We start from the raw sequence: 12259 nt of genomic DNA, 5'->3' as shown, positions 1-12259 counted from the left end.
TAAAGTGTTAAACCAAGCGTCACTAGAGTTAATGACCAAAAAAGACTTACTGTTTTTCTATAGTGACGCGTATCAAATATCTGTTCAAAAGCTGAAGTTATATAAACTTTAATCATTTGTAAAGAGTATTACTCTTTGAGATTTTGGCTAGTAACAATCTGTCGGAGAGAGTGATCAGCCCCCCCCCCCCCCCCCCCCCCGGCTGCTGGCCCACAGAGTATGAGACACGCGCTGTTTTACTTGCAAGGGTGCACACCGCAGTGTAGCTACAAGGGTGTGGCACCACGAGAGGGTTTATTTATACTTTAAGGTGATCAGGTTACATTGTGGGTGTGAACAACATTTCGAGTGGGATAGAATGGGATGTGGAAGTGGGAGTGGAAATAGGAACAACAGAACATACAGCAGAGGTGGGCTCGTCTGCTGCACGTGATAGAAAATTACTGTTAAGCACTTAAACAGTTGCCACATAAAACAAGTTATACATTCATAAGAATACTCATGAGTGATAATATATACACAATCTCAACCCAACACAATCATATAAGCAAGTTCTGTTATTGAGATGCTTATAAGACATATGTATCTGCATCAGTATAAATCTCTTTAAAAATATCATAGGTTGCTTAGAAAAATCATTTAAGCACAGGTTTGCTTGCATGTGCAAAAACAAATGTGACATGTAAACATTCACCAGAGATGAAAATGGTTTGTCCATGAATAATTAGTCTTAAATATTAGCTCTCATACACAAATCACATAATTAGAAAGTTGAAGAGAAATAAAACCCATAATAAGATCAGCATAAAACTTAATTACCAATTAGTCTCCCGTTTTCACTTACTTGTTTTGGCTATGTTCAATGTTGTTTTGAGGACAGACTTAATGAAATTTGTCTGGTTTTGTGTAAATTCAAAGACTTCATGAAAAAAGAAACTAAGCGTAGTTTTATTATAAAATCGAAATGAGGAATGTATATGCTACACACTGACTATTTTCATCCTACTGACAAAACTGGTGATAAATTGACATTAAATAAACACAAAAAGCAGATAGTGTGACATAAAATTAAACTGAATCAACATGAGATTAATTGGATTTTCGCCATTCATTCAATGTTAATTCAATGTGCAAAAGCCATGTTGAATCTACAACTTCCTCTGTGAACCAGTGTCACCTCCCAACAGAGATTAACATCGATTCGGTGTTTATTCAGTGTCAATCTGCTGTCTGGGTTGCCAGCTAACCAGATTACTTTGACATTTAGCAAATAACATTTGCCTTATCCGGTTAAACTATCTAGACTGAAAATATTATTTGACCTGATCCAAGTGTTAGCTAAAACAACTGCTAAATGATAAAGTAACTGTAAACTTTGAAAACAGCATTAACAGCCAAGGAAAGTGTTCAGTGAAAGTCCTCATTACTTAGCGAATTAAATAATAATGATAATTAAAGAATTATAATTTTCATATATGAGCATATTTCATGTAGATAGTAAACATCCATCCATCCATCCTTTTCCCAGACCCCTTTCCAAGTACAGGGTTCCAAGCCTATTCCAGGACTCTGAGGGCATTAGGGAGAACGCCAGTCCATCACAGAGAACACACACAGTCTTGCACAATGGGCAATTTAAAGATGCCAGTACACAAAACTGCATGTTTTTGGACAGCAGGAGAAAATTAGATCAGCTCGAGGAAATACATCTGAGCAAAGGGAGAACCAAGCTGAGTACTGGCAGAGCAGCGGTAGGGCTCAGGCACCCAAATATTAAATACTGTGTTTAAGCTACTATTCATCCAGTATTTTGGTGATCATTTTTATAAATCTCTATAAAGCAGAAATTATTACAGTCTTGGATTCACCCAAAACTAAAAAATAAACTTTTCAAATTTCCTTTCACCGATGAAATTATAGAAGTGTCACTGTTGGTATTTTCGTAATGGAGAGAATCTCTATACGTCATTGTGTAACTTGATACTTTCTTGTTTATGGTCTATTCTAAAGTAAGTATGCTCAGGGCCAACAGCTGAAGTTGTAGGTCAACTGTATTTTAAGATGCTGCGAAGCAAGAAAATAAATATGATAGAAAAAATAATAACTTCAAGAGGGTTTCGTTTTATTTATTTTTTTCTCAGAAATCCATAGAGAGAACGTTATTTTCCTGTAATTGTGCTGGACGGGGGAGTCTACGTTGATGAAGGCCTCTCTTTCAGTGGTTACAGCAGAGGGATAGGGTTATTCTCCTGTGTTTGCTGGGAGCCACAGCTCAGTATCTCAATGGGGTTCACATAGCCTCAAATGTACACTAAGTTAGTCTGAATTAGCTGGGAAATGTCATAAATGATTTGTTACTTTTGGGGATTTTGATGGGATTGGATGCCACAGTGCATAGTTACCACATCCATCCATTTTCCAACCACTTGTCCCGAGCAGGGCTCTCGAGAGTTGCTTGCCATGAAATAATAACAATAAAAAATATATATATATATATCCTTCATTATTTAGCTCTTAATTAAAGTTCTCCCCGTGATTTGTGGTTGTGGTGAGTGTGTAACACTGGCAGGCTGCTGTGTTTCATGGTGCCTTGAAACTCAAGGCCCACTTGTTTAACTACTGCAGTTACTGTAGGTATCACACGACACAAGATCATTATCTGTAAGGTAAGTGCCAGTGACTGAGTGTCTGTTTACTGTTCACCTAAGTGTATCTGCAAATGGCTGCAATAAAAAATGGTGATGTTTACGGACAGGAATAGCTCTAGGATGGTACTTAAGGTAGGAAAAAATTAGGAGACAAGGACTGAGTGAAGGACCTTCCCACCTTGTTGTTTGCTATGTCGGTGTGTCTGCCTATGTATTTAAATGCAGGCTTGAAAAATAGGCCTAATGTGCAATAGCATCTTTTTATATGTTGAATATTATTATTTATATTTATTTTTTTCAAGTACATTTACTGGCCCAAATTGCAAAATGTGGGCCACCAATAAATAAAGTTCATGACAAGGCCCACACCAGAGGAAATTTGATGCGGAGGGGGGGGGCTTGAGGGATGTTGGGTAAGTTGATGATCTGTAACCATGCCCCTGGGAGAGACCCGGCTTATTTGTCTTAGGATGAACACCTTCAATAAAAAATTAAATTAAAATAAAAGACGATGTCCTTGGTCCTTGGTGGGTGGGGGGGCACAATGGCTCATTTGGCAGGGGCATCGCCCGTGAATGCCCCCCATGATGTCATCCCTGGCTCATGGAGAGCCCACAAGGGACCCTCACAATCATTAATAAGCAGTTACACTTTCAGTTTGAAGGGCGGGGCCAGCCTGCAAATAACTGTAACAGAAGCCCCCCCCCCGCCCCCCACTCGCTTTGACCTCTTGATCGTCAGAGCACACAGCACACAATGTTTAATTCACTGTATTTTGTCAATAAGCCATTTTCTTTCCAATACAGCCTTCATGGTCGAATTCTCTCGCCTTAACGTCGTGAACGGCATCTCTGCTGAATTAACCCTCGATCGCTGCGTTTCCCTCCCTGTCCTCGTAATTGTGAACAGTGTGACTCGCTTCCACACCTTCAGCTGTTTTCCCAGCCGGGGCCTGAGGTCCCGTTCGAAGAATGTACTGTACTGTCGCCATTACAGTACATTTCCTGTTGGACGGCTGCAGGATTGCATATCTGTCTCATCTCCGTGCTGCGGTGGGTCTTGTTGCAGCTGAGTGAGCGATATCTGTTATTGGGTTGTGTTCCTCTCTGCCGACAGTTCTGGGAAGAAGAAAAAAAAATCCCAATTCATACAGCATCCAAGGACATGAAGTAATATCATAATAGTCTGTACAGCACGGAAAATGTTTTGCTCACTGAAGCTATCCAACTGGTGAACACAGCTGTGCATCACTCTGGCGTCCTTGGGATGTGTCCTTCTCTCTGAAGCTGATTGTAAGCACTCTACAGCATCTCCAATTCTATGGTTAAACGGATCGTATTTCTTAACGTTATTGTAGGATTTGTTAGGGTGATTGTGCTAGCTCAGAAATAGCATGTTATGTACATCACACTAAGCATGATTTCTAGACAGTTTACTTTCCTCAACCTATGAAAAAGACATAGTAAGCATGTCAACAAGATCATTATTTTTAAGGTATGTAATACACTATATACAGTAAATATGAAAATGGGCAGATATTTGATTATTTTTTGGAAATGGCTGTTCATCCATCTATCCATCTTCCAAATGCTTTTCCAGTACAGGATCACAGTAAGTCTGGAGCCTATCCTAGGAAAAACAAGGTACAAATTAGGGGATGCCCTGGACAAGATGCCAGAACATAATGCTGATATTTATTGGTAGTATGTACATAATTCTTTATCGACTCACATTTATTTCTGTGTGTTATGCTTGTCAAAAATCAGCTATATTTAAAAATGAGCTTCACAAACTAAAGGGTTGCAAATTACTTTTTGAGTTTTACAAAGTCAGAGTTCTTTTAGTCCGTTTGAGAGCATTTTTTTCAATGGGGCAAGTAAAACAGGATAAGATGCAGATTCAGCTGTGACTCTGTGTAGCCCGAGGTGTTAAATAAATATGAAATGTGACAGTAACTAAATTGAAAAATGGCAGCACACGAGAGAATGCATCTCTGTTCTGATTTTTCCTCCCCCACCATTATTTTGCTCATTTTTTCATTTGCGTATCTGTTTATTCCTGTCACAATGTGTAATTCTTGCATTTTGCTGTATGATTCGATAAATAGGGGTCCCACAGGATCAGCAATTGCCGAATCATTTTCCGACACCTCACCAAAGGAATTTCAGTGAAAGATCTCTATTACATCATTGCCAGGTAATGACTTTGAAACAACAAAAATTCCTCACTGAGTGTCAAGTCAAGGCTTTGCTTCATAGTCAAGTCTCACTCATTTTTCATTTTAATTGTATTCCTTTCTGCCTACGCGTCGATTTATAGCTACCAGTCGGGGACATTTTGATACGTATTTGTGTGAATGTATGTGTTTTTGCACAGCAGATGTGTTGTATAGCAACATGAATCATTTTTAATCTCCCCATTAAGCAAAGACGCAGTAAAGTATGGGCAACATTTCCTCAGCTACATCAAAAGGACGGGGGAAATTCCGGTTGATCTTTACGAGGATGGCATTTGCATGGAGGCCTGGCATTGACCCCCCCCCCATCTCACATCCTGTGAGCCAGCGAAGCTGAAGACGCAAGCTTGAGGGAGACGGAACATTCCCACCGTGCACGTTTCCGAGGGCTTATCCTTGTGATCGGATTTGGGGGAGGCTGGACATGAATCGGATCTCTGCTGCCTACGGTTTACAATCCCATGCGGTGAAATGTGTTGCAGGAACGCCATGATGTCAGGGGGGGGGGGGGGCGTCGTACCCGTCGGCTTCCTCTTTGAGCTGGACCCCTAGGTGGTGCGGAGCTGCATCGATTTTCCTAAACGTGCGATTTAGGTTTGTCGCGTCTGAGCACCTGGATTCTCTACTGGGAGCAGGTGTCGCACACAAACGGCTGCTACCGCCGTCTTCCCCGTCACACCCTACGGAAAAGGAAAGGCCTCCGAAAACACTTGCAGACCATATGCACACACACACCTGTAAATCCCACATCATCTGCTTCGACACGGACGCACGTGTCCCATCTTACTAGACCTGTTGCGGATTCATTTATGGCATCTTCCTCTCGTGCATTCATGAAACTGAGCTTACGGATGAGTAACAGGTAAGGAAAATGACTGAAAGGCAAAGGAGGCGAACAGTTGGCAGACTCTGAGGGATTAAAGTGTTCTGCAGTACACAAGAAGGTGGCATTGGCACTGGGTGGCTTTGTGGCACTTAGCAGGTGGCGCTGATGCCCAGGGATTTGAATCCTGCCTCGGGGTTTCTGTGTGGAGTGTGCTTGTGCCTGCACGTACTTCCTACCGTAGTCCAAAAACATGTTTTTCGCCGGGCCTGTCTCTAAATTGCCCGTCGAGTGTGATTTTGTGTGTTTGAGTGCATACCCAGTGATGGCCTTCCCCGTGCTCCGTGGGATTGTCTCCAGGCTGAGCATGACCTTGTACTGGATAAGCGGTTATGGAAAGCGGACAGACAGAAGGAGGCGGGTGAAACGGCACCAGAGTATGAGGAAACAGGATATTTAGTAGGCAGTCTATTTTGCCTCTCTACCTATCATAATTCCCAGTTCTGCTCATACAGCGGTAGCCCTGCTATTGTAGAATTTTGAAGATAAAAACCAGCAGACATGGAATGCAACGTGGTGATGGGATATGGTGCGGATACCACAGAGAAACTAAAGCCATTGAAGAAAAACGGGGGAGTGTGGAGGGCAGAGTGTGGGGTTTAATCACTTCAGGGTTCAGTCTCACTCAGACACACATATGACACACAAGCCCAGCTGGGGGCAGATTCCATCATCCTGACAGGGCGACTCCAAGGGCCACATTCGGAACACCAAGGGCCGTGAACAACGTTCCCGGGTGTATCAGCGCTAAGGGCAGCCGCACGTGCTCAGACGCACACACACACGCACACTGGCCGGTATGAACAAGTATTTGTATCACGGTATTTTTTAAGATTCTGCCAGTTTCACAGTATATCACAGTATTTTATTCACCTGTACCATGGCAACCTTTTTAATGAAATGCCTCTACAAATCTTTTTAAAAAGCTGTGTTTGTATTAATTAGGCTATTATATATATAAAAATACATTTAGCTTCATAGTATAACCAACATATTTTATTAATAATATTATGTCATTGATGTATATTCAGCTTGATAGCAACGTTATATTGATAACTGTGTACTTAGCGCAGTAAGAACTGTTTCACTGACATATTTTATTAAATTAATCATGTATATTTACTTAGATAGTGACATGTTTTATTAATTTAAACTATACATTTAGTTCCAAAGAGGCATGATTTATTTATTATTACCGTATAGTTAGCTTGGTAACAACATATCTGCTTAACCGACATGATTTTAATAATTATTGCTAACTAAAAGTTGGCTATCATAAATAATGTTACAAGACATTTTATTTACAGTACCAGTCAAAAGTCTGGACACACCAAGCCACCAACAAAAGAGAGTGATAGAGTCGCATCACATGACCTGTGCACCTTACCTAAACAGGCAGACTAGAGAGTGAAGGAAAAGTGGAACGTCCTGCAGGACAGCTGGAAAAGCATTCCAGCGAGCTGTAGAGGCTCAACCAATCAATCAACTGATCTACATCTATCTATCTATCTATCTATCTATCTATCTATCTATCTATCTATCTATCTATCTATCTATCTATCTATCTAATCATCATTTCTTAAAACTTATTCATTTGAAACCTTAACCTCTGAGCTGTGTGTGTGTGTTTGCCTTCCTTCCATAACATAAGCACGTTTTTCCACGCTGCATTTCCATTTTGTATTTTTGCATAATTTATTTGCTTTATTTTTCATTTTGCTTTGTAGTATGCAGAACATCACACATCTGATATCACATTTTGCGGCCGGTGATAATTGTTTACGACTCTTCGCACGTTCGCCTTCAGAGGAGCGGCTCGCTCACCGGGTCTTGTCTCGAAAGCTGCCCGGGAAGTCACGCCAAGGCAATCACTCGCATGCTGAATAGACGCACCGAGCGGGACGCGAGGGAGCAGCGAGGGTGTTCGATGCAGATGGAGGATGGTGTCGGGAAATGCGCTATTAATCAGGCATAAATTACCCCATCGGTTGGTTCAGGGGTGACACGGAAGATGCAAAATGCTAACAAGCTAGCATGAAGGCAGATTGCTATTCCACCCGACAGATTCACTTTAAGGGAAGACCACGTGTCCCAAGGGTTGCGATATTGCTTACATGGTTCATGAGGATCCAAAGAAGTGTTTCGAGATTCAATGCTTGGATGTCATTATAACAGCCGCAATGTTTCCAGCCTGTTGACAAATTAGTCCAGGTGTTTTGTGCCAAAAAAAATATAGTCAAATGGGTTCATAGAACTGAAGCTGAAACTGCATAAATAGAATTATTATTGACGTATTGAGGTCATGTTTTGTTGTGCGGGAAAGAATAGTCGTGATTATTGTAAACAGTTCTGAAACGGAATAGACAATAAGGTTTTCATTAAATTGTGTTGTGGCAGTTAGGCAATTTTTTGCTATTAATGCTCCTTTTAAAATGCATGTTAAATGGAAATATTAAAGTTTATTGATGTAAAACTGTGCCATGATAACATACTTAGTTCAAGACATTGAGAGGACTCGTATTAAGATCGAAGCAGGAATATAGATAAATGAAACTGAAATTAAACTGAATGCCTATCAACACTGAGCACGGAACAATGCATATTAAAGATAGCAATGTCACTGCTTTTTTTGCCTGTTTTGAACCAATGGCAGTAAGACAAATTATCATTTGCTTCTGGAACTGACCATATTGAATTTGACTTTGTCAGCAATTTTAATTTACTTCCTGTTTCACGAGTTGCCCTGATTTATGGGCAGATATGGTATTAAATAGGATTTTCTCCCACGGAGCTTGGACAATACATTGGGTGCAGCCCAGAACAAAGGGCCATTAATCCAGTTTTTGGCATTAGATAATGTGGCAGCAATGGTCCCTGATCCCTCCCTAAGTGCTGCAAAGTCAAATACGATGCTGGGGGCTGCAGTTTGGACCTTTACAGATGTTTGCTTGAGAAATCTTGCCATTTACCGGTAATATTCTTTGGTCGTAAATCTACGCGCATGTATATACCTGTACGATTTTTATAATTTTCTTTCTTTTTTTCCCATGAAAAGCACAACATAACTGCAATTAACATTGAAAATGTATCGCTTGTGTCGTGCAAATGCTCACTGCGCCATTAATATGAGTTGGAATGCGTCATGTGGCTGATTACACTTCAAATTGATAAAATGAACTTGCACACAGAGCGATTTCCCAGCATGCCCCCTTACAAAGGGGGGGGGGGGGGCGGGAGAGAGAAACAACAGACAGGTGCCGTAACTAGATTTCACCCTTTTTTTAACTCGACAAATTTGATTTAGTATTTGCTCAGAAAAATAGGTTTGGCATTGATTCAAACATTTATTATTTAAATTAATTTAAATTTCTATTGCTGCCAGAGGCCTTGAGCTTTCAGCGTGAGCGTAGCAGATTTAAAGCCGGCTTGTTTATCATATTCGAACATGGGGGGAGTGAGCTGAGCTTTTCTCTATTCATGTTCCTTTCATTTTTGGGACGGTCTGCATATTGTAGGAGGTCTCCTTAAGGGTCCAAAATCAGTCTCATTCTGATTCTAGGCCAATTGTTTATTATTATTACAAATATAATAATAATAACAAATTGGGAGGCAGCGTGTGGCTCAATGAGTTACAATGCTGTGACTGTGTTGGGAAGGTTGTCAGTTCAAATCTCAAAGTCAGCAGAGTGATTTCATTCACAATCAGGCCCCTGAGTGAGGCCCTTAGAGGCCCTTAACCTCAAATTGCTCTACGGACCGTCAGACCCTATTTCTCAAATATGTATTTTGCTTTGAATAAAAGCTTTTGCTAAATAAATAAAATATGAAAATGTCTAATAATTACATAATAATTATGGTCTATGTTCATCTGACCACCTATTGTCCAGCCACTTATCATTAATAATTATTAATAATGCCCCTGCTTCAGGGTTATGGGTAATAATGTATCGTAACCTTGCAAGAAGTCGTGTAGCTCCCTGTCAGCAAAAACCTCGTCTACTCCACAAGCATCTAAGGAAATAAATAAATAATCCAGCTTACTGAAAAATGGAATTTGGAGACACTTGAATCAGAAATGTATTTTTAGGCAGCCACATGCCCATTAATTGCAACACGCTTGGGACAGAGAAGGGGACATAGACCATAATCGCATTCCTGTCACGATGTCACTGGATTTACTCATTTAGCTGCGAGTCGGCTGTTTTTACCTGCAGGAGACTGATGTCAAATTGAGAAACAGCACTTGCACGCCAGCCGCCAGGTCCTTAATAACCTTGCGTGGGTATGAGACAGGTTAAGTGTGTCGGACTCTGGCTGGGAGTAGAAGGAGTGACGCCATCATTGTTAATTGTGTCGTGGGCCGCCCCATGCTTACTGATTTTTTTAGCTGCCAGTCTCTTTTGCCTGCCTACGGAAGCCCAGCATTAACCTACCGCTCTCTCACTGAGCTGGCCTTCGGAGAAATCCCCACTTATGGGAGCTTTACGCAAAAATGTTCTGAGGGCAGAAGAATAAATGATTGGTTCAGAGAGATAACCAATCAGATTGTCGAGGAGGTGGGACCAGCCAATCAGATGTCTTGGGCCTGTCTCCTTTAGTCTGATGGGTTATCTCTCTGAACCAATCATTTTTTCTTCTGCCCTCAGAACATTTTTGTGTAAGTAAAATTCCCACAAGTGAAATCCCCCACGTCTGTTGCCATTAGCACTCACTCCTTTTCAGACGGAACGTGTCAGTTGAAACGATAAGTCCCGTTACATTTCTGGTACGTGTATGTAAGAGGAATATATGTCAAGGAGATGCAGTCACATACTAAGCCTGGGGTACGTACTGTACCTTATATACATGTGACGCCCACTTCAGAATTTGCAGAAGTCGTCTCATACAATGATATGGAAGGGGCAGTGAGGCAGGAACCGGCACCAGGAAAAACAAACAAGTAAAGAGAAAATCAGGGAAATACTATGTCTGGTCTCAGGCATACAACACAACATTTACTGAGTGAAAAGGACAAAAAATAGAATGCCGTGACTGCAAGGAATAAATCATGCACCCCAATAATTACAATAATGTCAGGAACAAATTCTTATTCTTATTCATGACAAAGGGGCTTGAATATTGAGCTCGGTGTCTATTCTTCTGATATAGCGAACAGGCTGCTCCTTTTAAAATTGATCGGTGACAATGGCTTTATCAGGGGTATAACAGGCTTAAATAATTGAATATCGACGTTGGAAGTTCGCATAAGGCCAAAAAGAATTCTTTAACTCCAGGAAACAAACAAACAAAAAAAAACCTGAAATGGTCATTTTAAAAAGGAGACTGTAAAAAATTATATGGAATCCTCGATTTGTTTTAAACAAATAAAAGCAATTGATTAAAAATGCTGATATCAACGAGATGGATGTGTTTTTTTTTTTTTTACTTATTTTAAATTCATAGCTGTAAATTCATCAGATCTTTCAATAGCTGTAGCAAGAGGAGTTGGTGTTAAACCATGCTAGAATATGATCACCCTCGTGGATTTCACCTCACAGGTAATGATGTACAGTGATGCTTGAATGATAGGGGAAGTGTGATCTCATTGCCTAGCAACGGTATGGCTGCTTCTCCTCTTGCTCCCTCTCAGTTCAAAGGGCTCTAAATATCTGAATATCATCTGTGACAGCAGACTAAATGTCCACAAAATTATGATAATAAGTGGAAAAATGGGTTGGTATAAAGGGACAACATCACTCTCCAAGTGAAAAGAGGCAGCTGTGTGTAAATGAGATTATTATTATATTGTTAAATCACTCATGGAAGCCTAACAAGGAGCAATAAAGGAAGATTTTTTGAATTAATAATTTAATTTGTTCCTTCATTTTTCCTGCTTATCGTTAGGTTTACTTAAATGTTTAACACATCGCTATCCACTAAGTCGTGAGGGCAATCACAAGAACTCCACAACTCATTACTGCTGTTTCTCAGCCATACTTGAAATATGTGCATTTGTAATTAAATTATCCCTTTCATCTCCTGCCACTTCACACCCTTGCTGCAGCCAAACGCAAATGAAAAAAAGAATGTTTTCCTAAATCAAAACCCCAGGAGATGCACTAGGTAGGAAATAATCTGAGACAGCATTGTTACTTTTGAACTCTTCAGGAAGTCAGTTGGAATCTAACAGAACCTGACCAGTGCTCTTCTGTCGGTTCTTTGTGGCTGGAACCCGAATGGAAACTCAAATGCTGCACCGTAGAAACCTCCGTGTCTGTCAGCTGGCTGGTGATCACTTCCGACAGGAAGGTGGCGTGCACACTATAGGATTATGACATTAACCGCTGTTCGTTCAGATCATTCGGACATGAAGTCTGTAGACTTGTTCATCGTGGCAAAAAGTGTCAGGCTGTGTTGCAGCAGTAAGAAATAACAACACATGATAATGTCTCCTAAAATCTAATTCTCACCCCCAGAAGAGATCTGTTACACCATGGAACTGTAGCTATTGAG

At 40.7% G+C, this 12259-nt stretch overlaps 1 long non-coding RNA gene across 1 annotated transcript; it reads right to left on the bottom strand.

Moving 5' to 3' along the window:
• Positions 1 to 3635: 3635 nt before the first annotated feature.
• LOC111843441 (uncharacterized) lies at positions 3636 to 7787 on the bottom strand. The gene is made up of 3 exons (XR_002838164.2): positions 7592 to 7787; positions 3863 to 3966; positions 3636 to 3766 (listed from the first exon to the last, which is right to left on the bottom strand). It is a non-coding gene; the product is annotated as an uncharacterized lncRNA (long non-coding RNA).
• Between the last annotated feature and the right edge of the window lie 4472 nt (positions 7788 to 12259).

Source organism: Paramormyrops kingsleyae, chromosome 7, assembly GCF_048594095.1.
Source record: "Paramormyrops kingsleyae isolate MSU_618 chromosome 7, PKINGS_0.4, whole genome shotgun sequence".
Lineage (NCBI taxonomy): Eukaryota > Metazoa > Chordata > Actinopteri > Osteoglossiformes > Mormyridae > Paramormyrops > Paramormyrops kingsleyae.
This window is presented reverse-complemented; position numbering and strand designations above follow the sequence as displayed.